The sequence below is a fragment of the Lepisosteus platostomus genome, unplaced genomic scaffold (genome assembly GCF_059453375.1).
Source record: "Lepisosteus platostomus isolate fLepPlt1 unplaced genomic scaffold, fLepPlt1.hap1 Scaffold_48_H1, whole genome shotgun sequence".
NCBI classification, from domain to species: Eukaryota; Metazoa; Chordata; class Actinopteri; order Semionotiformes; family Lepisosteidae; genus Lepisosteus; species Lepisosteus platostomus.
Window position 1 is genome coordinate 547,501 of NW_028291668.1, and position 25,424 is coordinate 572,924.

Sequence of the window (25,424 nt, forward strand, 5' to 3'; positions counted from 1 at the left end):
CTAAAAATCTTTTTTTTTGTGTTCCTTGTTGTTCCAAACTTAATTTTAATCACTTTTAATTAGATATTTTATTAAAAATAGTGCAAAAAATGACTAATTTCACTAAAAATAATGTAATATAAAACTGATGTTTTTAACTTTATTGTAGTGTTTTAGAAACTACTATGTCTTCAAAAATTGTTATTTTTCATTCCTAGGAATGAAAGCAGTTGTTATATGATGTTTATTTTCAAATTTTGAAAAAATCAAAGGATTCTAGCTTTCTCCCCTTGCAGGCATCGGACACAGAGAACCTCATGGTTTTCCTAAAAATCATTCGTTATGTTCCCTGGTGTTCCAAACTTAGTTTTAATCAATTTTAATTTGTTATTATGTTAAAAACAGGGTAATAAGTTTCTAATTGGACTATAAATAATGTCATATTGTCTGCTATAAAACTGATGTTTTCAACTCCATTGTAGAGATTCTATAATCAACTAATAGAGAATTTAAATAAAAAAGGGCATAAGAAGACATTACCAACAACGACCACAAGATGGAGATATTGTCCAAAGAGGCAAGAAGGGCAAAGCCGCGATAAGGTAAAATCATTTTTTGAAAGAGATTGCTGTCAGAATGCACACCGTCTTACCACTGCAACATGGGGAATAGAGGGAAATGAACACACGCTACGAATCGTCTCAATCACTCCCTAGAGTCGTAAGGCACATTGAAGGGTGCACCCCCATCATTAATCGTTGGGCCTCTGTAAAAGGAAAGCTGTTGAGCAGTCTTTGAAACAGCTCGGATGAAACACTTGATTGCTTCCATGTGCATCTGGAGCCCACTTCTTATTTTCACTTCACGCCGCCCAAAGCATTTCTAAAACAGGAGATTCGCGTTTGGGAATGCGCCCTGCCCTACAAATAAAACAGGTCTACGGGTCTGAAACCTGCTCCACGGAAAACAGTTCTGTTGCGCTTTTGATCAAATGGAGATTCGCTGTTCTTACTTTTTGATGACATAACACCCAAAGGGGCTACTTTGGAGCTGGATTCCAACCAGCATCCTAAAGTTTCTTAGCGGTATCCTTTACAGTCCTCTGTTCGGTCGACAAGGAACAGTAGGGGGCAGCTTTCCTCACACATACAGTGCAATGTACTGTAGTGTTCCCCTTCATTGAATTCGCAGTTCTGCATCAGACCTCTAACTCATTTCCTTAGCTTGGATTTAAGCCACGAAGCAGGCTTCTACTGTATAAACGTCTAGAGGAATCACAAACTATTTGAGAGGCCACCATCCCAGGGGGAACTGACAAAGTCTATCCCTAAACACCTAGCGCAGTCTCTCGAGAGACTGTCAAAAATCGCTTTCTCTGTTTGCGTTGCAAGTAAGTGAAAACGCGGTCTCAAACCAGAGCTACTTGGCAGCAGCGGCACGTAAATACCATTACTGTTACTGCTCGATACCGACGTTAGCCTACTATACCATGTTCAGCCACCGCTAGAAAATGCACAGCTCTAGAACCGGAGCAAACGACAGGATGGCCAATGCCAAACGGGCACACGTGTCAGACATGGAGAGCGACGAGGATGGGATTTGAACCCATGTGTGCAGAGCACAATGGATTATCAGTCCATCGCCTTAACCACTCAGCCACCTCGTCGACAGAAGTGGGCTGTCCGGACATGGGTTGGCGCGCTCCAGATGATCTTTTTCTTTTTTTTCCCTCGTACTCGAGGGTCATTTTCCTGTTCCACATGCGATTTCAACATTTTCCTTGGGAGATGTCAAGCCAGCAAGCCACTGCTGTGGTTCAATGGCCAGTGTGGAGATCAGTGGCCCTGTTGTACACAGAAAGCACATCGAGCTCCTTGGACATGAAAAGTTCCAGATAAAAGCCATTTGTCACCCTTTCTCTTGGTGTTGATGTTGCTATTGTATGTAAAGGTGGCAACTTGCTCAGCGAGCAGGCGGAGCACACACCGAATGCAGATGTGTCTGAGTGGTGTGTCCAAGTGGCTGCAAAAGGACAGTGCTCCTGGGGCGCCGTGGCTTAGTTGCTTAAAGCGCCTGCCTAGTGAACAGGAGACCCTGGCTCTGAATCCCAGCGGTGCCTTTTTTGTTCTGTCTTCTCAAACAGAACTGGTCATTATGGACAACCGCCTACGGCTAGACTTAATTAAATGCAAGCATTCATTTCCTGTCTTGAACGACTTGTTTTTCTTAAAATGGATGCAACTTGCAAAACATGAAATACAAACCTTGCTAATCAGCGCTCGCGGCTGGCAAAAAAAAAAGAGGTCAGCAATGTTTTTTTCTTTAACCTTAACCCTGCTAATGGAGAAGAGTTAAACGACCGAGTCTATGCAGCTTAAACGGTCCGCACGTCGGGTTCTTAGCTGAAAGGGTGGTAAATCACACTCACCCCAATCCTTAATCTTTTAAAGAGGATACAAAATTGAACCTAGTCGCCACATCACATACATCCTGTTCAACGATAAATAGGTAACATCTGTAGTGTGCTCTCTGAAGGCACTAGTTCTGTAGGATTTGGGATTTACTGAGACAATTATTCATTATAGCAGTAAATCACAAAGTTGATTCTTTTGATGGCTTTAGAATCCAACCATGCGACATAACTCAAACAACGCACACACACAGGTACTAATACACGAGGATACATTTATTAATACATAGAATATGCATGTAAACCTAACAGATCTTATCGAGAGGGTTATCAGAATACAAAAGGTATATATTCAGTCAGTTACAAAGAGTTACATATATCAAGAGGACATACGTTCAGTATATCATTCATTTAGACCGTTTCGTAAATGAACTTGGTTATAACTTCTACACTAGATACTCAAAACAAGTACATAACTCTTAGGAATTAAATTGATATCAACTGGTTGGGATAACAATTGAATTCTCGAGCTGTCATGCAGTGAAGTTGAATACTCATCCAATCTCTGGGGATTCAGATCTCCTGCGGGCACAAAGCAGTTGCAGGCTTGTTGCTGTCTAATCCGCGCTCTCTGGCTCTATGCCAGGCTTTGCTGTTCAGCTTGCGACGGTGCTCTGGTGATGTTGACCTTGGGGTTGTAGACCACTTGGATGAGGCTCTCTCTTGGAATCTTGCAGACCTTTAGGCGCCAATGGATGACCATTGATCATGATAGCCAGGCTTAGCTAAGTGCATCCCCATTTGGGAGCTGTACCTTATCAAAAGAAAACATCTTTAAATCAGTCTGCATGAATAGCTTCTCTGTTACTGCACCACAGAGATGAAGAGGGAGATGGGGCCTCATTTGGGAAAGCACAGCAACACTTAATTCTGTCTTATTAATAAGCCTCGCCGCTACAGTACGTACAGTTATAATTCAATCTGAATTAAAAACTACATGTCCCAGTTACCATGGTGGTGCTTGTGATCATTGCGTTTAACCAACGAAACAGGGCGAAAAATCAGTCACATGACTTTGTGGCTGAGTTTAGAAAGCTTAACGTATCAGCAAGACAGCAAAGACATTTTTCCAAGAAAGTTTAGCCTTTGTCACTAATGAAACCGCTAAATAAAGACATAAATATGGAAATTGACAGTTAATTGACTTTTATATTTCTAAATATCACAACATGTTCGAATCCAAGTCATTTTTAATAACAATGGGTAAACTGGGTAAACTATCACAAAGCTTTAAAAAACTTAACATTTTTATTATCAACAAATTGTAAATACGATGTTTACATTGGCATTATTAATTTTTCACTTGAGTATATGGAGGATTGTGAGAGCAGACCCCCCCTCTTAGGCTACATTTTTAATAAGAAATGGAGGCTGTATGCGTTACAATATAAACATTTACTGTCAAACTTTAAATCAACAGTTGATTTAAAGACAATCTGTCAAAGTGCAATGAAACACAATATTGTTGTTGTTGTTGTTGTTATTGTTGTTTTTATCCTGTAAAGCGTTTTGAGAAGCCACCTTTAAAGGCGCTATATAAAGGCGCTGATTCTTATGGAATGTGTTTTCTTTCTTCTTTTTTTTCAGCATAGAATAAACCTGTTACAGTACTTGATTCTTATGGATGCCCGGTTCCGCCGGGGATTCAAAATAAAACATGGAATCACGTGTCTAAGGAAATAGCATTATAACTATATCCATGCACAAACAGTAGCATGTTACATTATTAATTTGGGTGTCTCCTCTTGCCAGAAAGCGCTAAATTGCATTTTGAGTGCGGTTTTTGACTTTTTTTAAATTACAACCCATACATAAGCTGATACTGTTTAGACTTTTAATTATTTTAAACTGTATTACAGCAGCACAATGTGCTTTTTCACGAAACCTAGAGTACTGAAATGTCTTGCGTTGTACAGCTTTTCAGCTAAATATATTTATCGCTTACACCTGACACTTGATGTGCCCGACAAAAACCAGTTGAACAGCTCTGTTGGAGGTTTGCAGATCAGATCAGATTCCCTTCCCCCCACAGAAAGACAGACTTATTAGTCGCTATTCACTGCGACAGCAGCTCCAATTTCAGGCGTAAGCGATAGATCCCAGTTTAGCCGATCTTGTTACAGCATGTTCCAGTTTACTCTTATTAACCATATTAATTTTAAGTGCTTAATGCCATTTTTTGACCACGCACGAATATTCTTATGTCCATACCTTTGCAAGGGAATCAGTGTGAATTGTAATACTAATTAAATAACCGCGGGCACTTTCCACCCCCTCTGACAGCAGGAACATAACCCATTCTCAGCTCAGCAGCTCATTACAATATAGGGTGTTCAAATCTTTTGCTGCCTCAAAAAGCTTTAGAGAACTTAACATTTCTATTATCAACAAATTGTAAATACGACGTTTACATTGGCATTACTAATTTTTCACTTGAGTGTATGGAGGATTGTCAGCTGTCACTGAGAGCAGTTAATTAAATGTATTTTTTGATTCACAATCAGACAAATGCAACATAAATTGTTATCTTTGTCTTCTAAGTATATTAATAAACTTTCAGCATAACTTTCTCCTAGTTTAGATTAATTTTTCTTGGGATTTTGGGATCAAACGTGGAAAGATTAGATTAGTAATCGTTTTTATTTTTTAAATACATTTTAGAAAAGTGTAATCTATACTTAAAAGCTGTATAAAAGCTGTATAAAAGACACTCGATATTAATGGAGTTTAGTTGATACTTTTTAAACTTTTAATTATTTTAAATTGTATTACAGCATTGTACACATGCTTAAAAGAGAAGAAAACGCAAGCCTTCTTCAGGTGTGAGGGCATTCTGCTCAGAATGAAACACTAAAATGTAATGTAGGCTCTGAATGGGTTCAATTATGATTTGGGCTTGATTAAGGTCGCTGCCTTTCATCCAAAATCTTGCTTGAATCCTTCTAAACTAAAAATTAGACATGAGCAGGGGCTCTGGTGAAATTTCTCTTTTTTTAATTTCTCTTTTTTTCTTGGAAAAATATCTTACCCGCTGCAATCCGGGCACAGAAGGATTAAAAGAAGCCAGACAGGCAGGGGGAAGAGTGAGTTCTAGATAAAGAGGTATCCAGGTAACAGTGAAGGTAACAGCCGCAGACGTGGCCTACTTAGCCCGCCAGGGTTACCCTACTCTCCCGGAGGAGGCCCACCGGGAAATAGCGCTCCAGGCGTTCCTGGCCCCGGCGCCGACTGAGGTGCAGTGCCACGTGATGCTGGCCGCACTGGTCCCCTTGGAGCAGGCCCTGGCTCTGGCTGAGCAGACTGATGCCGTATTCGAGGAAACCGGTGGGCGCCAACGGAGGGGCGCACGGGGAATCAGATGGGGAGGAGGAGACGCCCAGCGCGACGATGCTGGGGGAGCGATGACGGCTGGTCATCTGCCACTGCTGTGGGGAGAGGGGACACATCGCAGGCAACATGAAATTGTCAGGGACATTCAGCTATATACAAAGAAGAGACAGACAAAGTAATAATTCTATATTAACGTGGCCTACATATTGACGCAATGATCAAACTAACTGACATGTTCTGATTCAGATCCCCTGCAGTTCATAATAATTAGAACAATAGCAATGCTGAGTCCTCCCCACCCTACTGAGCACAAATTCAGCTGCTCTCCAGTTCTGTTCTGCATGTTTTTTCATTGCAATTGAGCTCGGAGCTGGAGATGAACTCCATACAGTTCTGTGTTACCTAGCCCGCACTTGCGTGCTAATTTACGGGTTGTGGCAAATGCTTTTTTATAGTTCATATACATGACGGCAACCTGTTACCGAGGAACCTGAGAGGTTTAAAAGCCTCACGAGCCAGGCAGGACTCCAACCTACAATCTTCTGATTCGAAGTCAAACGCGTTATCCATTACGACACTGGCCCATGGAACATGCGCTTGCACTCTACCACAGAGAACAGAAATAGTGTTGATGTGTCGTGCTGAAATTCCGATTGATTTTGAATTCAAAGAAAAAAGGTTTTCTTCCAAAACACCATGAAATTGTCACATCTTGCAGACAATAGGTGTATTCCATGTTGAAAAGAGAAGAAAGAAAACCATGGAGCCTTTTACAGGTGTGAGGCTTCTTCAGGTGTGAGAAGACCTCACAGTCGAAATGCTGTGTTTCCGTTCTTCTCTTTTCAGCATGCAATAAACCTATTACTTGATCCTTTGCAGCCGAGGCATGCTGAAGTAGCTACCCAGCTGAACATCTAGCAGACTCTACAGTACTTCTCTCCTGTAGAAGTAAAGCAGGGCTTGCTGGGTGAGCTTTTGCTCCGGTAAATTAGGTCACGTGTCATGTTAAATCACTTCTTCTAAACACAACATTTGCTGGTGCTAGCTTTCCCCATGAAAACAGACATTTCCCTTACAGTACATGACATATCGTTTTTATTCTATCAATAAGTATAGAAATTAAACAAAAGAAAAAATGGTGTCGCCAAAGAATGCACAGCTCTGTCGCCTTGGGGAGGTGTCAAGGGCATTGAGCTCCTTGGACATGAAAAGTGCCCGATAAATGCCATTTCTCATCATTTCTCTTGGCGTCAGTTCTGCTATTAAATGGGACGGAGGCAACGGGCTCAGAGAGCAGGTTAAGTGCACACCGAATGCAGATGTGTCTAAGTGTCTGTAAAAGCGCGGTGCTCCGCTGGTGCTGTTCCCTAGTGGCTTAAAGTGCCCGCCTAGTAAGCAGGCGATCCTGGGTCTGAATACCAGCGGTGCCTCTCTCCGTGTCTTGTTGTGCCGAATGTCTCATTTCAGACAAACATGTACAGCTTGGTTCAGTTTAATGCAAGAATTCATTTCCTTTCTGGAATAACTTGTTTTTGAAGAAATCCATACAGCTTGTGAAAGATGAAATCCATTTCTTGGTTGTCAGTGGAAAAAGATTGCCGGCTGCAAGAAGCGCAAGTGATTGTTTTCTTTGACCATAAACCTGCAAATGTAGAGAGCACAAGCGGCCGTCAGTCTCTGTGGCGCAATCGGTTAGCGCATTCGGCTGTTAACCGAAAGGTTGGTGGTTCAAGGCCACCCAGGGACGCATGTCTCATTTTTTCCAATGTAAACATCATCACCGCTAAAGAAGATGGTGCAGAAAGCTCCACAGTCGAAACATTGTGCTTCTTTTCTTCTCTTTTCAGCATGGAGTAAACCTTTGCTTGATCCTTTGCAGCCTACGCATGCTGACACAGCTACCTTTCTCTTAACGCGCCTCAATCATTATTCACCAAAACCATCAGCAGAATGTGTCGCCTTTGTGGTGATGTCACTCCTCTGCTTCACAAATGTCCTTAGTGACGGACCATTCCTTTCTGCCATTTTTCCGGAGCGGTTATTGATTGCTCCATCATTTCCCTCATACTTTCCATCCCTAGATTGAAAAAAAAAACAGAAACAGGCTGACAGGACGACAATCAAATTGCAAAAACTCATCAAAGCACTCGATAGAGTATTTGAATCCACAAGTAGCTACGAGCAACTTTGTCCTGGCTTGCATGAAAGTCGGAAAATGTCAAAAAGAAAAAGATGGTGGCTTCTTCATATTCGTTCTTTTATTTTTAGTTCGTTGGCTCTTCTGTCCATTGTCCTCCTGCCTGGCTCTTGACCTGTGACTGTCTGAACGCACACAGTAAAATTTCATGTGGGGGATTTGTCCTGAGCCTCTGTGAAAGACCCACCCACCCCCATAAATAACTGCTCTAGAAATACGATTGCAAAACTAAACCACAGCTTAAAGAGGAGCTTGTCATGACCGCCAGGCAGTTAAGACCAACTCTTAAGCGATCTAATCAGCACCAGCAGTGGGTGATTATTAACAAACGCTGCCGCACGAGTTAACCCACCTGCACACACTCCACCGTGCGGTACACAGTGCTATTTTTACCATCTTTACCTGCTTCCCGCTGCTCAGTATTGAGTCTATTCCTTGAGAGCTCTACCTGGCATTTTTTCCATTACCTCGTTTATTCTGGATATTGGACTCCCCTTCTGCCTTTTTGACTTTGGACCTCGCCTCTCACCTCGGACTGTTTGCCACCAGTGTTCTCCCTGGATTACGACTTACCTTACGCCTCTTGACCACGAAACAAAGCAAAGCAGAGCAAAACAAAACGAACAAACGAAAACCCTCACGTCCCGCACTTGCATATAACGCCGTTACGTGCCCAAGCGGTATTGTACGTCATCCTAGCACTGCACCCCGGGGCGTACGGTATATGGGAACGAGCACACGCCACGAATCGTCTTGAATCACTCCCTACAGCTGTAAGGTGCCTTGAAGCGTGCACCCCCAACTTTCTTCTTTGCCCATCTGTGAAAGGTAAACTGTTGAACAAACTCTGAACCAGCTCTAAGGAAACTAATCCGATTAGACGTTACTTTGACTCATCTTTTTACGCTCAGTGCTGGATTGCTCAAACTCCAGCTAGGGTTAGGGTTAGCATTCCCACGCTACTTAGACACTTTGTTTACGCTCAGTGCTGGATTTTGGGAACTTCAGGATGAGTGGGAATTTTCTCCTATCTGTCAATTCTGTTTTGTTTTGGAGACTCTTGGCTGCCTATGTTGTACAGTGCAGCGTGAAGGAAACATTTTCCAAAACTGTGTCAGCTCAAAAGTTGTAAGAAAACCTCTCCAGCTGCTTTAACTCTCTTCATTTTTGTCATTTAATGTGACACTCGATGTATAACTGGAGCCTCACATATGCAAATGGTGAGGCTCCAGTTCGACACCCAGTTCGACACCACTTTACAGTATATGACAAAAGCATGGCAGACTGTGCCGGACCGGCAGATAACTTCCGCTTATTTTTACCATATTAAACATTGGAAATCCTCCCACTTGTATTTGTGACACTTGATTTTGGCTCCACCTAAGACACTCTTAAATCTTCAAACACTTTTCTCTTCTCCCGCAACACTCTTGTCTGTCGGCACTATGTGGCAGCGTTGCATGACAACCCCTCTCACCACGGAAAGGAACCTAACAGCTTTGGTAAGAGAGGAGAAAAGGACCTGGCCAGTACGGGGCTCGAACCCGTGACCTTGGCGTCATTAGCACCACGCTCGAACCAACTGAGCTAACCAGCCTCACAACAGTGCTCCTCTCTGTGCTGCAAAAAATCGAACTCAGGGAATTTCTTTTGTCCTCCTTTGAATAGAAAGCCTTGTAATTCAGTGTAAGGGCTTTCTCGTGCAGTTTCATGGTTCTTGTAACCCAAATCCTACACTGGCCTGAAGTGCCCCCCCATTTCACAGCATTTTTCAGCTGATTTAAAATGTACCTAAAGGAGAAGCATTATTGAAGACCATCAATTACCAAGAGCTTTTGTCAAAGGTTTTGGTGGTCATTTTGAATGACCACAGAGCGCTGTGACCTCGGTTTTACATCTCATCCAAAAGACAGCGCCCTTTTACAACACAGCATCTCCGTCACTATACTGGGGCATTGGGACCCGCACAGACCTCAGGGCGAGCGCCCCACCGCCGGCACCATTAACACCGCTTCCAGCTGGAAGCTTTGTTTTTCCCTGTAGCTCACCCTCATCCGGGTACTGACCTGGCTCACACCTGCTTAGCTTCAGTGGGTTTTTTGAGTTGCGAGTTGCAAGGGGATGCAAGTGATGGAGCCGCTCGCTGCAAAAGCCACTGCATTGGCCGGGAATCGAACCCGAGCCTCCCGCGTGGCAGGCGAGAATTCTACCACTGAACCACCAATGCTCAGTGCCTGGGCCTTCAAAAAAGACGCTTTTTTGGTGCTCTGTGCAAAACGCGTCGACATCTGCTTCCAGCTGCAAAATGCCATTCGCGGACGCTGAAGAACTTATTTCCAAGGCAGCGGGTACAAGCGATTGGGCGTTTTAAAACCACCAGGAACAGCAAAGAGGCGTGCTTCTTTGCTTGCGCCGAAACACACCGACTGGAGGCGGATAACGTAGTCGGCAGGATTCGAACCTGCGCGGGGAGACCCCAATGGCTTTCTAGTCCATCGCCTTAACCACTCTGCCACGACTACAGCAAGCCCCACCACCGCTGCGTTCTTGCTACAATCTTACCTGGATCGCGAGGCGCCGGCGGAAGCCTATTTCAAAGTCGTTCTCCGTTTCAAAAAAACATTTCCAAAATACAAGCCTTGCAGACAGACACGCCTCAGAGGACTTAAGGGTGGCTTCATGTCGGAATGATAAAGTCTCCCCGTCCGGACATGAAAATGCCACTTTGTTACACACAAAAAAAGAATCAACAACAGAGAAATGCCCACAAGCATTTGAAAAGCCGCACCACGTCGCACTTGAAATAGCTCTTACATTAGTGGTAGACGCAGGAATCGCCTTTTTATTTACGCTCTTACCCACGCGATGGAAAGCAAAACAAAGCAAAGCAGAGCAAAACAAAACGAACAAACGAAAACCCTCACGTCCCGCACTTGCATATAACACCGTTACGTGCCCAAGCGGTATTGTACGTCATCCTAGCACTGCACGCCGGGGCGTATGGTATATGGGAACGAGCACACGCCACGAATCGTCTCGAATCACTCCCTACAGCTGTAAGGCGCCTTGAAGCGTGCACCCCCAACATTCTTCTTTGCGCATCTGTGATAGGTAAACTCTTGAGCAAACTCTGAACCAGCTCTAAGGAAACTAATCCGATTAGATGTTACTTTGACTCATCATTTAAGGGACCCTTGTTAATTGGAGAAATCAATGATTTCGAATGAATTCTGTATGCGTTAAAAGACAGCTATACACAGAAAACATGCAGGACACTGCTCATGATGTTTCCCGAGCCGAAACACAGTGCGTTTTTCCAAGCCATCTGACAAAGCCCGCCCACTGAAAACTGCAGGAGATCGTGTAAAGACGTTCAAGTTTGTAACTACTGCACGCACAGGAAGCAGAATAAATTCCTCTATTCAAACTGTCAAAGGTTTGCTTTGCGAACGCTGCAGGACATCGCACAATCTCTTTTGAACAGGGACAAACGATTTCTTATGGGGCGCAGTAAGTACAGACGTTTAAAAAGCTCCACTCATGCCAATGATGCAGCATGAAGAAGCGCAACCTAAAGTTTGCATTCCTAGCACTGTTGCATTCCCCGCATCAGTAGCTAAGAGAATATAATTTACGACTCTTGTTAATGCAGTTTCAGAAACCAGACTGAAATTTCTCAAGTATATTATTTGAATCCAGATACGATTGACGTTGGGCAACAACTATTCTCTCAAAACTTTTAGATTGAAATGGGACCTTTGAGACAGGCCTGTAGTTGTTAAGAACTTGTGGATCCAAATTTGACTTCTTAAGGAGCGGTCTAAGAACCACTACCTTAAATTGATCATGTACGTTGCCTGACGCAAGCGATGCATTCATCATACTAATTATAGGTCCTGCCAGTCCTTCGAGGGAATCTTTGACTTGCTGAGTGGGGATGGGATCTAGCAAACAGGTGGTTTACTTTGTCTTACGTCTGTGTCCATGAGTCCACCATAAGAAGAAATCTGAACAGGAGTGGTGATCATGCGAGGTCACCACGGAGGAAACCACTGCTCTCCCCCCCAAAAAAACCACCACTGCCCCTCTCAAGTTTGCTAAAGACCACATAGATGTTCCACAACTCCTGGAACAATGTTCTGTGGACAGACGTGACAAAAGTTGAACTTGTTGGTAAATGTGCACAGCGTTATGTTTGGAGATAACAAAACACCGCATACCAACTCCAAAACCTCATCCCACCTGGGAAGCATGGCGGAGGCTGTACGGCTTGCAATCATCGAGGGACCGATGAATTCCGAGATGTATCAGGAAATTCTACAGCAGAATGTCAGGGTGTCTGCCTGTGATCTAAAACTCAAAAGACGCTGGGTCTTGCAACATGACAAAAACAAAGGAGTACATCAACAACAGAGTGGCTGAAACAGAAGAAATTCTGTATGTTGGGATGGCCAAGTAAGAGTCCTGACCCCAATCCCATTGAAGTGCTGTGGCGTGATCTGAAGCAGGCCATTCAGCGCAAGACATCCCAAAAATATACATGAACTGAAACAGTTTTGCATAGAGGAATAGGCCAAAATACCTCCTAACCGCTGCTCAGGTCTGACAAGCCGCTACAGAAAGTGGGGGTTGAGGTTTTTGTCATAAAGGAGGTTCCACTAGCTCCTTAATATAAGGGTTCACGTACTTTTTCCATCAATGACCTTGATTGTTTAAACCATTTGGTCAATAAAGAAACAGCAATGTCAAATGTTGGGTGTGTGTTCTTTGTTAAATCAGAATCTCTTTATTAATTATTATGACTTAGATAAAGATAAGATCACATGTTAGGAGCCATTCATGCAGAAATCCACATCATTCCGAAGGGCTGTTTACAAAAGTTTTTCTCCCAACTGTATGTGAGAGAAAAGCAGAGACGCTCACTGAGTAAGGTGGAGTTGTAGCTTTGCAAACCACAAAGACATTTGTATGCTCAAAATGGGACAGGAGCACCCCAGATGGGACTCGAACCCACAATCCCTGGCTTAGGAGGCCAGTGCCTTATCCATTAGGCCACTGGGGCACACTGGGTTGGGTCGATCACGCTGATGAAGAGCCAGTTTTTTTTTCCTTTGCTTTTTCAAAGGGATCCCCAAAATTAGGAAAGTTAGGCAGCAGAAGGTTTACTGTGACCTGAGAAGGACCGGCATCCAATCACGGTGGTACACACACACGCTCTCACTCATCTGAGCTACACGGCTACCAAGATGATCTCAGGTGCGCCGAGCTGGTACGGAACATATTGAACTGATCGACGGCGAATTGTCTCTCAGACAGGCTTTTCACCTCTGAGCTCCCTGACTGACAGTGATCAGTTAGGCAGTAAAACAGTCAGCTGCTTCTAAGCCTTAAACAGCTGCATCTCGGCGCTTCCACGGAGAGATGATTTGAAAGCCGAACATCGCCCATTGGGAACACCTTACTATCACTAGTTTAAGAGACTCTTAAGGTCTTGCAGAGGTGCCTGTCTAATAGCATGCGCTTTGCAAGCTATAGGTGTTTAGGCTGAGGCAGAATGCCTGTTAACAAAATGTTTTTCTAAAGGGGCCTCGCACTCTTTTCCAAGCAATGGTCACCATCCCCACAATGTAGTCATGTCCTAGGACGTCACCTGTTAGTCTCCATTTGTCTGCCACCAACATTTTAGGTTACGGGGTCACAACCGCACCCCGGAGAGCATAGGAGCCGTTGGCGTTCTGGCTGTGCAGATTGGGCTGAAGGTGGGGCGCTTGAATCTCGCTGTTGGAGGCCGTCTGAAACTGACCCAAGCCTTTCCCTTGAATTAAATGTAAATAAGAAATGAACCCCAGATGCACATGGAATCAATCACGTGTTTCCTTTGAGCCGTTTCAAAGACTGCTCCAGAGTTTACCTTGCACAGATGCGCAAAGATTAATGATGGGGGTGCACGCTTCCAGGCGCCTTACAACTGTAGGGACTGATTAGAGACAATTCGTAGCGTGTACTCATTTCTCTCTATTCCCCGTGTTGCAGTGGTAGGATGACATAAATTCCTGCTTCGACACGTAACGGCATTATAATCAAGTGCAGGAGCTGAGGGCTTTAGTTTTGTTTCGTTTTCCATGGCGTTCGTAAGCGCGCAAATCAAAGGCAATTCCTGCGTCTAACACGAATGTAAATGCTTTTGAAAGTGCAGTGTGGTGCAGCTTGTAAAAACCATTTGTGGTTTGTTGATGTTTTTTCTGTCTGCCAAAGTTGCATTTTGACATCCGGACTGGGGGACTTTATCATTTGAACGTGAAGCCAGCCTTAAACCCTCTGAGGCGTGTCTGTCTGCCGGCACGAATCTTGTGAAAGGTATTTTTTTTTAACGGAGAGCGACTTTAAAAAGGTTTCCGCAGCCACCTCGCACTCCGTGTTAGATTATAGGAGGAATGCGGCGACAGCGAGCTCGCTTTTGTCGTGGCCGAGTGGTTAAGTGCGTTGGGGATTCCCCGCGCAGGTTCGGAACTTGCCGACTCCGGCGTCTGCCGCACGTCGCCTTGTGCCTGCGCGGCAAAGGCGAAGTGCCGTTTCTCCTTTCCCGGTACTATAAAAACGCTAAATCGCTTGGACCCGCTGCCATTGAAAGCAATTCTTCAGATAACCACACATTTTGCGTTCGCACCTCTGGTGCTCTACTTATGCCTTTGCAAACCTAATGAATAAAGCTGAAAGAACCGACACGATATGTAGGTGCTCGTAAACCACGCAGTAAAGAACTGTTAACAGCAAGGGTTTCAGTGGGTTAACTGAGGAGAAGGCGTGATCGCTAATTGTTGACTTTTTATTTGGTGTTAGAAACACTCTTACTGTGCATGACGTGCAACAAATGTAGCCACAGAAATTGCATCACGCTTTCATGTATGCTATTGCAGACACCAACGTTGCCTAGATAGAAAACCGAAATAGCCGTGGGTTTGCTTGCTGGTCTGAAGGATCTCTCTTCGAATCTCTATCATTTGTCAATGAAAGTAAAAGGCGCTGCAATCTCATACGTTCAGAATCAAACCCGCAGCTGTTGTTCGACTTTATTTCTTGACTAATTACAACTGAGTGTCGCATGAGCAGTTACGTAAACTTGTCTGGTATATTTGAACACAAATGCCGTTCTTCAATTAAAACTAACAGTACATTGTCAGGGACATTCAGTTCTATACAAACAAGAGACAGACAAGAGAATATTTCTACCGTTCATGTGGACTACGTGTTGACTTACTGATCGGAATAATTGAAAGGTTCGGGCTCATAGCCGATGCAGTGCGTGCTAATTAGAACAGCAACGCTGAGCTCTCAGCACCGTACTGAGCCCAGGTGTTTTTCTAAAGCTGTCAGGTGCAGTTCATTTACATGAAGGAAATCTCTTACTGGGTACGATTACAATGCAGTAAGTAGCACAGACTGCTTAGGGAGTAGCCCGATGCGTTTAAAAACAACCCGAGCCAGATAGGAGTCGAACCTGCAATCTCCTGATCCGTAGTCAGACGCGTTATCCATTGCGCCACTGGCCCTGGTGTGACACTGCAGGACTGTAACCCAGTGAGATCAGCACTGCAACTAGTAAAATATTACCCCCGGTCCATTCTTTTCCAAAAGTGAGAAACACCTGTTTTCTACATTTTGTCTGTTTTAAAACCATATCTCTTTAAACCAAACCAAGAGTTTGTCTTTTGCACTGATATTCTGATTCATTTCGATTTCAAAGAAAAAAAAAAACATTATCTTCCAAAGCATCATAAAATTGTCCCTTCTTCCAGACTCTACTTCTCTCTTGTAGTAGTACAGCAGACCTTTCCAAGTGAGCAGATCACAGAGTCCGAAATGAGCTTCCTCCATCAAGCAAAGTACCTGAACATGACTCTGTCTTCATAAAAGCGCCCCTGTAATAAAGAAATTAAATCCGAAATCAAGAGGGCAGTTTCCTACTGAAGTTCAAGAAATCATCAATTTTAACCTAGCAACACATTAAAGGCTGCATCTATACAAGTACGATTCTAGAAATGCTCACCAGATTACGTTTTAAGAAAGAACTGCGCCTCAGGTTCCGCCGAGATCTTAACTCGGATGGCAGGATTCAGAGTCCGGAGTGTGGACTGATGGCGCACGGAGGGTCCATATACTGTGGATCCCTCAGTGATCTTCCGCGTATTCAAACCGCCAGCGTGTGACTCCCCTGTCACCGTCCTCTCTCCTCTGTGCAGCCGAGCCCGATTCACGGTAAAGTGAAAAAAAATATGCCCTCAACGTGAGATTTACTCTGGAGTGAGGATAGATGTTACCTTTTTATCATTGAACAGGATGTATGTGATGTGGCGACTAGGTTCAATTTTGTATCCTGTTTAAAAGATTAAGGACTGGGGTGAGCGTGATTTACCACCCTTTCAGCTAAGAACCCGACGTGCGCACCGTTTAAGCTGCATAGACTCGGTCGTTTAACTCTTCTCCATTAGCAGGGTTAAGGTTAAAGAAAAAAAACATTGCTGACTTCTTTTTTTTTTGCCAGCTGCTAGCGCTGATTAGCAAGGTTTGTATTTCATGTTTTGCAAGTTGCATCCATTTTAAGAAAAACAAGTCATGTTAAAGACAGGAAATGAATACTTGTGTTTAATTAAGTCTAGCGGTTGTCCGCTGGGATTCAGACCCAGGGTCTCCTGTTCACTAGACAGGCGCTTTAACCAACTAAGCCACGGCGCCCCGGGAGTGCTGTCCTTTTGCAGCCACTTGGACACACCACTCAGACACATCTGCATTCGGTGTGTGCTCCGCCTGCTCGCTGAGCAAGTTGCCACCTTTACATACAATAGCAACATCGACACCAAGAGAAAGGATGACAAATGGCTTTTATCTGGAACTTTTCATGTCCAAGGAGCTCAATGTGCTTTCTGTGTACAACAGGGCCACTGAACTCCACACTGGCCACTGAACCACAGCAGTGGCTTGCTGGCTTGACATCTCCCAAGGAAAATGTTGAAATCGCATGTGGAACAGGAAAATGACCCTCGAGTACGAGGGAAAAAAAAGAAAAAGATCATCTGGAGCGCGCCAACTCAGTTGGGACAGTCCAGTTCTGTTGACGAGGTGGCTGAGTGGTTAAGGCGATGGCTTGTTAATCCATTGTGCTCTGCATGTATGGGTTCGAATCCCACTCTCGTCGGTTTCCATGTCTGACATGTGTGCCCGTTCGACGTTGGCCCTCCTGTCGTTTGCTCCAGAACTAGAGCCATGCAGTTTCTAGCGGTGGCTGAACATGGTATAGTAGGCTAACATCGGTATCGAGCAGTGACAGTAACAGTATTTACGTGCCGCTGCTGCCAAGTGGCTCTGGGTTGAGACCGCGTTTTCACTTACTTGCAATGCAAACGGAGAAAGCGATTTTTGACAGTCTCTTGAGAGACTGCGCTAGGTGTTTAGGGATAGACTTTGTCAGTTCCCCCTGGGATGATGGCCTCTCAAATAGTTTGTGATTCCTCTAGACGTTTATACAGTAGAAGCCTGCTTCGTGGCTTAAATCCAAGCTAAGGAAACGAGTTAGAGGTCTGATGCAGAACTGCGAATTCAATGAACGGGAACACTACAGTACATTGCACTGTATGTGTGAGGAAAACTGCCCCCTTCTGTCCCTTGTCGACCGAACAGAGGACTGTAAAGATCCTTTACAAGAAACTGTAAAGATCGCCAAGAAACTTTAGGATGCTGGTTGGAATACAGCTCCAAAGAAGCCCCTTTGGGTGTTATGTCATCAAAAAGTAAGAACAGCGAATCTCCCTTTGATCAAAAGCGCAACAGAACTGTTTTCCGTGGAGCAGCTTTCAGACCCGTAGACCTGTTTTATTTGTAGGGCAGGGCGCATTCCCAAACGCGAATCTCCTGTTTTAGAAATGCTTTGGGCGGCGTGAAGTGAAAATAAGAAATGGGCTCCAGATGCACATGGAAGCAATCAAGTGTTTCATCCGAGCTGTTTCAACGATTGCTCAAGAGCTTTCCTTTCACAGAGGCGCAACGATTAATGATGGGGGTGCACCCTTCAATGCGCCTTCCCAGTGGGCATTGATTCGTCGAATATACGTATATTTATGGCGAAAATACGGCTATACGTATATATACGTCGCCTCAACGTATAATCAACGTCGAATTGCAACCGTAAAATCGACGACATGAATAAACGCATATATAACATCGAAAACACATCTAACACAGTGCCTGAGGCTTTTTACTGTATGTATCGTGTGTGCCGCAACTAGGAGTATACGGCACTCTGCACAGTGTACGAAGTAAATTATTTTCGCAGTAATTAATTTATTATATTTACTATATTTATTATACACGTGTAAATTAATTACTGCGAAAATAATTTACTTCGTACACTGTGCAGAGATTCTAGACGAATTGCAGACCACATTTAGACGTCTAAGGTATGCGTTTAATAGATGCAGCCATTCAAAATGCGCGGTAAAAACCCGCGGTACAGTAACCTACCCACAAGCCACCGCGGGGCACCGGAGGGTACCGCAGGACAAGTGATTGGCTGGCCAAAATGACCGACAGGGGCACTCGTGGTGCATTGGTTGGTAGTGCAAAGATTTAATCATTTAATGTCTTTGCTGTCCACATTTTAATCCGCTTAGTTTTGAATATTTATATGGATTTTACCACTAAAGGGAAATTTTAGTAGCTGAGCATAAAAAGAAGAGGAGCATAACGCATCTGAAGGTCATAAACGATATTAATTTAGGAACATAAACATTACTGTATGTATGTAAACTGTACTGTGTATGGCTGGTCTTGGTAGTTTAAAGAAAAAATACACACCAGTCTTCCATTTCTCCCTAAACATTTTAAGCATGAAAGTTTTATGAAACGGTACCCAAATATGCGATTGCTGTATAGAATGAATTTTAATTAAAAAAAATTATTTAACACGAACATTAAGCTGTTTACATCTTCCGCCTGAGAACAGTCACCCGTTGCTACCCAACGCAGAATGGTGATTGGCTGACACCATCTGACACCCCTCTGATTGGAGAAAAAAGACGTGCTGGTGTGCTATACCAGGAAGAGGATTTCTTTCAATTCTAAACGTGTATTTTAAAAGTTTAAGAAGTAAAAACCTTACAGCGTACACAGATTTCTAAACTGATCAGGATCGTTATCTTTGTCTCATGCATAATAATGTTCACCGCTCTGTCCAGCAAATTAATAATAAACTTTATTTTATATAGCTTTTTAAACGAATAAGTAATTAGATTGCTCATAAACCTAATCACTTGCTTTTTCTTTTTATTTAGGCGCAGATTTCAACTATAGATCGTATTATTAATAACCATAATAACAACCAACCAACAAAAACAACCATATAAACATAATACCAACCAAAAACATAGATAACAACCACAATACAAAATCAAATAATCAAACCATTTTACTCTCGCAAAGTCCTCCAATTATCATAATCCCGCCCCTTATGCAAAACCAAACCTTCCTCCCATCCCAGTTTATCCTGTTTATCATAAACAAAATCAACCTCAATTTTCAACATAAAGCATTACACAAAATCAATACCTCAACACTCCATACTCAACAACGATAATTCACAAACAGCCAGAAAATGTAACTACACATTCCCAAACAGACCTAATTTCCATAGCCCCGCCCCTTATGCAAAACCAACATCCCTCCCCTGTTCTCTCTCTCCCCTGGCGGTTGTAATTGTTTTTATTTTCAAATAAATTTTAGCAAAGTCATGTATTTTAAAAATCTTAAGATTTTTATATTTATGTCTTTATTTAGTGGTTTCATTAGTGACAAAGGCTAAACTTTCTTGGAAAAATGTCTTTTATGTAAACCATGTTTGCTATTAATTCATTCAGGGCTAAAATATGTTCATTGTCTTCTAATGAAAGAAGGGTTCCTTTCGCCGTAGTCGGGAGCCTAGCCTTTAACTAGTAAGTACTGTATTTACTGGGTTTTTGAGGGGGGGTGTCTTTCGCTGGAAATCTCGCCTCCTACTTTGAAAATACCCGTGAAACCGTTTCAATTCGTCACAGCCAGCACTCCTGCAGAGAGGGGGGTTGTACTTGCAGTGTATACAGTACACGCGTTATGCTCTTCGTTAATGTAAATAATTACTGCGAAAATAATTTACTTCGTACACAGTGCAGAGATTCTAGACGAATTGCAGACCACATTTAGACGTCTAAGGTATGCGTTTAATAGACGAATATTATACGTCTTTTGCCCACTGTGCTGCCCTCTTGATTTCGGATTTAATTTCTTTATTACAGGGGCGCTTTTATGAAGACAGCGTCATGTTCAGGTACTTTGCTTGATGGAGGAAGCTCATTTCGGACTCTGTGATCTGCTCACCTGGAAAGGTCTGCTGTACTACTACAAGAGAGAAGTAGAGTCTGGAAGAAGGGACAATTTTATGATGCTTTGGAAGATAATGTTTTAAAACAGACAAAATGTAGAAAACAGGTGTTTCTCACTTTTGGAAAAGAATGGACCGGGGGTAATATTTTACTAGTTGCAGTGCTGATCTCACTGGGTTACAGTCCTGCAGTATCACACTGGATAACGCGTCTGACTAGGGATCAGGAGATTGTAGGTTCGACTCCTGCCTGGCTCGGGTTGTTTTTAAATGCATCGGGCTACTCCCTAAGTAGTCTGTGCTACTTACTGCATTGTAATAGTACCCAGTAAGAGATTTCCTTCATGTAAATGAACTGCACCTGACAGCTTTAGAAAAACACCTGGGCTCAGTACGGTGCTGAGAGCTCAGCTTTGCTGTTCTAATTAGCATGCACTGCATCGGCTATGAACCCGAACTTTTCAATTATTCCGATCAGTAAGTCAACACGTAGTCCACATGAAAGGTAGAAATATTATCTTGTCTGTCTCTTGTTTGTATAGAACTGAATGTCCCTGACAATGTACTGTTAGTTTTAATTGAAGAACGGCATTTTTGTTCAAATATACCAGACAAGTTTACGTAACTGCTCATGCGACACTCAGTTGTAATTAGTCAAGAAATAAAGTCGAACAACAGCTGCGGGTTTCATTCTGAACGTATGAAATTGCAGCGCCTTTTACTTCCATTGACAAATGATAGAGATTCGAAGAGAGATCCTTCAGACCAGCAAGCAAACCCACGGCTATTTCGGTTTTCTATCTAGGCAACGTTGGTGTCTGCGATAGCATACATGAAAGCGTGATGCAATTTCTGTGGCTACATTTGTTGCACGTCATGCACAGTAAGAGTGTTTCTAACACCAAATACAAAGTCAACAATTAGCGATCACGCCTTCTCCTCAGTTAACCCACTGAAACCTTTGCTGTTAACAGTTCTTTACTGCGTGCTTTACGAGCACCTACATATTGTGTCGGTTCTTTCAGCTTTATTCATTAGGTTTTCAAAGGCATAAGTAGAGCACCAGAGGTGCGAACGCAAAATGTGTGGTTATCTGAAGAATTTATTTCCACGACAGCAGAGCCAAGCGATTTAGCGTTCTTATAGTACCAGGAAAGGAGAAGCAGCACTTCGTCTTTGCCGCGCAGGCACAAGGCGACATGCGGCAGACGCCGTAGTCGGCAGGATTCAAATCTGCGCGGGGAGTCCCCAATTGATTTTGAATCCATCGCCTTAATCACTCGGCCACGACTACAGCGAGCTCGCCGCCGCCGCATTCCTCCTATAATCTAACACGGAGTGCGAGGTGGCTACGGAAACTTTTTCAAAGTCGCTCTCAGTTAAAAAAAAAAACCTTTCACAAAATACGTGCCGGCAGACAGACACGCCTCAGAGGGTTTAAGGCTGGCTTCACGTTCAAATGATAAAGTCTCCCCGTCTGGATGTCAAAATGCAACTTTGGCAGACAGAAAAACATCAACAAACCACAAATGTGGACAAGGATTTTACAAGCTGCACCACACTGCACTTTCAAAAGCATTTACATTCGTGTTAGACGCAGGAATTGCCTTTGATTTGCGTGCTTACGAACGCCATGGAAAACGAAACAAAACAAAAGCCCTCAGCTCCTGCACTTGATTATAATGCCATTACGTGTCGAAGCAGTAATTTACGTAATTTACTGCCTGAAAAAAAAACAGTAAAATGTTTGAGTGCCTATAGAGTTTCTATTTTTATTTTCTTGAGAAAAGTTGATACCATTTCCTGGACACCCTGTCCCCCATCAGTGCGCGGTGCCCGGGGAAAAATCTGTAGGGGGGCGTCTGAAATTCTGAGGGGGGGGGGTGATATTTCGGTTGAAACGGAGCTGTAGGGTGCAGCTACCCAAATGAAATCTCGCAGCTATGCCATTGATTAGTGCTTCATGATAGAAGATAACGACTAGCAATCTGGTATTTGCGATGAAGTTCAGTTTCACATTTTTCGTCACTCTCACGGTTTGTATTGCCTGGAGCGAAAAGTACCATAAGCGTTCATTTTTGCAGCTACATGGACGTTCTGAATCGTTAAGAAAAAAATGTTGTAAAACCAACAGAAAGCACAGACTGCTATAACTAGTCCTAGTTATATAAAGATTTTAAGTATAATGATAAACTACTGCAAGGAATCGGTCCACCTGAGCAAACAGGATCGTAATGTTGACACTCAATAACGACACTGATATGTGCAGTTCCTGGACGGATAGCCCTCCTGCCCATCAAACAGACTGAGTGACTGTTCGTGTCATTTAGTGTTGTCTGACCATTGACCAAGTACAACTATTTTTTTAGGGCGCAAATTAAGTTAGGTAAATCTTTTTGCCCAAAACTGAAGGGGCAACACTCCTCCCTCCCCCCGTGATGCCAGGCCTGTCCCCATCCTATTCCATAATGTCATTATATATAATACCATACAACAGTACGATCCTTACTAACTGCATGCGTTAAAATTGCACATCAGCACATAGCAGGGGGCACATAGCCGTGATGTATTATCAATGTTAAATTTCAACCATAATATCGACAACATTAATAAACGCATACGTTGAGAAAATATCGAACCCAGCATATTTTCCGGTTATATACCACAATGCATTGCTAGTATTCGTTGGTCACCATTTTGGACACGTTTTTCAAACGTAGAAGTATATCCGCAAATATCTCAGCAATCCTCTTTTGACGAGTAAGTATGAACAATAATAATACTATCTGAATACACACAGATCTTTCTTAATATTATTTTGATTAAAATAGTACGTGAATAAGCAAAAAATGGCACATAAAAATAGTGTGAATGGGGAAGATGGCACAAAATCGTTTTGCCATTTCTCTATTCTTATTCTATGTTGTACTTTCAAACTTTAGGTACTCTTTAATTAGGACAGACTTTATTGCTCAACTGCTATGATGCAAGCCAAATTTTATACATTTATTTCAGCTTTGAGCTTTCAGCTTTGACCAACCTTGAACTCACCGGCCGTGGTTAACGCGTGTTGGATTTTAACGGGCTCTGTGTGTTCGATGTACATAAGCCACTGAATGCTGGGTGTAGAAAATCGTTTTTGCTGGTGGTGGTAATTGTCATGGGGTAGCAACGCTATCGTCTCTTCCTGTAAAAACATAAGTCTGAACATGGCCATGCAGACACTAGCGATGGTCACAAACTGAAAGGGGTCGATGCACACAACGCAGGCGGCCCCTGACTCAGTCACGCGTGTCTGTCTGGTCATATTCATGACCTCGTCCCAAAACCTGACACAGCCTTCTCTTAGAATTGCCACATCCAACTGGCAGTAACGTTTCAACTCTCTCTGTAAGTTAAACACACTTCCCTTGCATTCTTCATACCAAACCAAAAACTCGGCTTTCTCCCTCGGCAGCATGTAGTTAACGCCGTAAAGTTCTGGCGGCGGCATCGGGCTGACATAATTTTGGTTTTCTGAAGTGTTCATCAAGTGTGGAAAATGACCCTTACCCCCGGGGAACCCCATGGCGGCCGACAGTTTGCTTAATTTCATAGGTAGAAAGTTTAAAGAATCGATAAATCTGATGTTCAGAGCTTTTACGGTCATACACATTATCTTACCACCCTGATTAATTAGTTCAACGTCCATCTTTTCATCTTACAACTGTCTGATTACTAGGTAATTGTCATATCCCTTGCCATTGTGCGATATGAATGTATGGTTTTTGAAACGTCTATCGATAAATTTACACACAAAATCCTTTAGACAAGTTTCACCATAAAATTCCCAGCTTCGTTTATTGTTAATATGAAGGGCATGGATGTAATTTGGTATGTGTGTCCCCGTTTCTTGCATGCATTCAAAGTAAAAAAAAATGTACTTGTTTGAAATTTTGGGGTTGTCCAAAGGCAGTATGTAGCACAAATGTGTGTCAGGGGTGTCGATCACGTTGTTACAATGCGAGCACAGTTTCTCTTTACATTTGTGACTAGAGAGGTTATAAACCTCACATTTCTCACAAAAGACCCTGCGCTCACACTTACTAACACCCGTCGCTGCATTCCGAAAGTGTCTCGCCAAACATTGAGAGCTACGACAAAAGACCTTACAGGCCGGGCAATTCTGAATTTCTGCATCAATTTCGCAACACTGGGGATCTAAACAGGTTTTACAAGCTTTAACACAGGCGTGTGCGTTCTTGTGGCTATACGCCGCATGGTAGTTAGTGCAAAAATATGCCGCCCCCACAAAAGCTTTAATATTTAAAACCCCATAAAAATGCTCTTCATGCAGTAGAACAAAAAGTATTTTAGAATTAGGTGGTGTGGGCCCCGTTGTAAAATATTTTCAATCACCCTGGTCGTGGTACAAAATTTTAATGACCACCTTTAAATGTTTTTCAAAAGCGGTAATGTCTGACAAACTCATTTTCTGATTCTCTGAAAAACCCAACTCTTTGTGCATTCGTTTAGCGCCCTGTAACATTTCCCCATTGGTACAACCTTCATTCAACAAACCGTACACACTCCTGGTGAAACACAGATTACCGCCCGTGTAATGTAAGTCGATAAGGTGCGCTTTTTTCTGAGCAATTACCCAGAACGGATTTAAATCTTCGACGGGCACCCCCCTGCATATTCCTAACTATCGTCACCACTAATCGGAGGCTGTCATCGGTGAGAATTTCTGTGTGGCTCTGTAAGAGGTCTGAGATGTGGCTTAAAAAATCAGCAGCATTTAATTCTCCGGGTTGTCTCCTGCGTGAGAACAAGGGTTTGTTAAAACCACCCGCAGTCAAACGCAGCTGTACAAAATCATTCGCCCCGATGTTTGGAGAAAGTTCATCCAATATTCTCTGGACTGCACCATGCACATGTTTAGTCATTTATCCCGGTGGGTCTTCGCCAGTGCACCATGAAATAGCATTATCAGGTAACGAAATCCAGAGGTTAGATCAGCATCTTCTTTAGAAAAAACGTCTAAGAGTCTAGCGGCGTAA

At 43.2% G+C, this 25,424-nt stretch overlaps 6 non-coding genes across 6 annotated transcripts; 1 reads left to right on the forward strand and 5 right to left on the reverse strand.

The window, feature by feature from the left end:
- Positions 1 to 1,563: 1,563 nt before the first annotated feature.
- trnai-gau (transfer RNA isoleucine (anticodon GAU)) lies at positions 1,564 to 1,645 on the reverse strand. Its single transcript has one exon. It is a non-coding gene; the product is annotated as a tRNA-Ile (tRNA).
- Positions 1,646 to 7,452: 5,807 nt separating this feature from the next.
- trnan-guu (transfer RNA asparagine (anticodon GUU)) lies at positions 7,453 to 7,526 on the forward strand. Its single transcript has one exon. It is a non-coding gene; the product is annotated as a tRNA-Asn (tRNA).
- Positions 7,527 to 9,499: 1,973 nt separating this feature from the next.
- Positions 9,500 to 9,573, reverse strand: trnai-aau (transfer RNA isoleucine (anticodon AAU)). Its single transcript has one exon. It is a non-coding gene; the product is annotated as a tRNA-Ile (tRNA).
- A 559-nt stretch (positions 9,574 to 10,132) lies between these two features.
- Positions 10,133 to 10,203, reverse strand: trnag-gcc (transfer RNA glycine (anticodon GCC)). Its single transcript has one exon. It is a non-coding gene; the product is annotated as a tRNA-Gly (tRNA).
- Positions 10,204 to 12,965: 2,762 nt separating this feature from the next.
- Positions 12,966 to 13,038, reverse strand: trnar-ccu (transfer RNA arginine (anticodon CCU)). Its single transcript has one exon. It is a non-coding gene; the product is annotated as a tRNA-Arg (tRNA).
- Positions 13,039 to 21,594: 8,556 nt separating this feature from the next.
- trnal-caa (transfer RNA leucine (anticodon CAA)) lies at positions 21,595 to 21,676 on the reverse strand. Its single transcript has one exon. It is a non-coding gene; the product is annotated as a tRNA-Leu (tRNA).
- Between the last annotated feature and the right edge of the window lie 3,748 nt (positions 21,677 to 25,424).